The following is a 2309-nucleotide window of genomic DNA, read 5'->3' on the forward strand; positions in this document are numbered from 1 at the left end:
GGGCAGACGCTCCGCCGACCGAGCCACCCAGGCGCCCCACGTGGGACTCTCCGGAGCAGGCGTCCAGGCCGGAGACAGCTGGAGGCTGTGCACACCAGGAGGGGACTGGGAGCCGGAGGGCCGGAAGCAGTGAAGGACTTCTCCCCTTGACAGTCCCCTGTCCCTGGGGGTGTCCACCACGGCAACCTCCCACACCTCCCCGTGCGCCCACAGTGTCGGGACATTACTGACATTCCGCCCTCCTCAGCCCGAGGATCTCGGGGTCAGAACCCAGCCAGACACACAATCTGCAACACGTATCTGTAAAGCGGGTCAATGCGAAAGAGTGAACGTGCCCTCCGTTCGTGGGGAGGAGGGGGGCGCGTGTGCAGAAACCTGGATCTCAGGCGCCCACCTGGGGTAAGACTTTAGTCATGAAAACAAGAAATGGCGGAGGCAGATGGGAGGCGTCTCCAACAGGGCGCCCCGGGGGGCTCTCCCCTCCGTTTTAGTCCACTTGGTGGATTTTTTTTCCTTTTTTATTTAGGGGAAAGTCCCGTTAACAGAATCAATCATTTTATTTTCTTAAGATTTTGTTTTTAAGTGATCTCTGTACCCCCGGTGGGGCTTGAACCCATGACCCTGAGATCAAGAGTCACATGCTCCACTGACTGGGCCACCCCGGCGCCACCAGAGAGCGCCCGTGATTGATTACTTAATATTATTATCAATAATTATCAATTATTCATAATTAGTTTGGAAGTGAAAATTCAGGGGCCTATTTGTACATTCACTGTTCTGCGCAGCCGTCACCTCTACCTAACTCCAGAATATTCTGACGCCAACGAGATACCCCGTCCCCATCAGCAGTCATCCTTCCCCTCCCCCGCCCCCGCCCCCCCCAGCCCCCTTCCTGTCTGTGGAGGAGCCCGGTCTGGGCGTGTCACACCCCATGTGGCCTCCCTGGCATCGTGGGCTTGGGGTCCGTCCCCGGGGCAGCGCGTGGGCGCCTCGCTCCTGGTTACAGCTGAGTGCGGGCGTGTGTGTGTGTGTGTGTGTGTGTGTGTGTGTGTTGGTTTCATGTGTCTGGCCGCGGGTCGAAGGGCGTCTGTGCCTCGTGAACTGTGCAGCTCTGGACACGCATGTGGTTGCTTTCCGTGTGTGTGTTTGAGCCCCAGGGTTTTGAGTAGGAGTTTTTCAAATGATGTGAATGTGTCCGTTGCCCATGTTTAAAACGCGGGGAGATGCACCCACAACTGCCCACCGCAGCCGCCGTGTGAACAACTGGCCACCCCAGGTCCAGCAGCTGCTGATAGCCAGGGACCCCGTGAGCACAGGATGCCCCTCCCAGCGTCCTGCTGTCCTCACCTCAGCCACCGGGCCCCTCACACGGGGGTCCGTCAACACCTGTCATCACCAAGAACAGAAAGGCGGGCCCCCGAGAGTGGCCCGACAAGGTATGTGAAGTGAACCTCACCTAGTCTCCATCCGCGCTCACGGGTGGGCCTTGGACGTCCATTTAGCAGATATTCACCAAGTGCCCATTACGTGCCAGACAGCGCTAGAAGCACCGGTGAACAGCGGAAAGATCCCCCTGGTGGAGGTGGTGCTCCAGGTGTGGGAGACAGACAAGACATAAGGAAAGGAGACAGCACGATCCAAGTGCGGGGTGAGGGCAAGGTGTGCGTCTCATAAGAGGTGCTTCCTGTAGTCGTCTGAGGACGCTGGGGCTTGAGCCGTTCTGCAGAAGGTAACGAGGGGGAAGGGCGTTCCAGGCAGCAAACACAGCCAGTGCAAAGGCCCTGGGGCAGCACTGGGTTGGCCGATTGGAGGAACAGGAAGGAGGTCCACGCGGCTGGAGCAGGGTAGGCAAGGGGGAGAGAGGGAGGAGTGCAGGGCCCTGGAGACATCAGTGAAGACTTGGGTTTTTCCCGGAGGAGCCCCAGAGGGCTGTAAGCAGAGAGTGGGACACGAGGCAGGTGCTCATGGGCGCCCTCTGGTGGCCACCGAGAGGGGACACATCAGACTGGGGGGGCGTTGGGAGAGGGGGCAGGAAGGAGACCAGGGTAGAGGGGCCTGCTGCGGCCCAGGTGGCCAATGATGGGGTGGAACCGGGCCCACGCTGGATGTGCTTTGAAGTTAGAGCTCCAGGGAGGTTTCCGGATGGAATGGATGTGGTTAGAGACACTCAAGGTCAAGGGTGACCCCAAGGATTCTGGCCTGCACCTGGAAAGATGGAGAGGCCGGTGCCTGAAGGGGAGGTGGGACTGGGCAGCCTGGCGGTGGGAATGGGCACTTTGACGGTCCGGAGTTAAGGTCCGACTGGCGTG

The sequence above is a fragment of the Mustela erminea genome, chromosome 1 (assembly GCF_009829155.1).
Source record: "Mustela erminea isolate mMusErm1 chromosome 1, mMusErm1.Pri, whole genome shotgun sequence".
Classification (NCBI taxonomy): domain Eukaryota; kingdom Metazoa; phylum Chordata; class Mammalia; order Carnivora; family Mustelidae; genus Mustela; species Mustela erminea.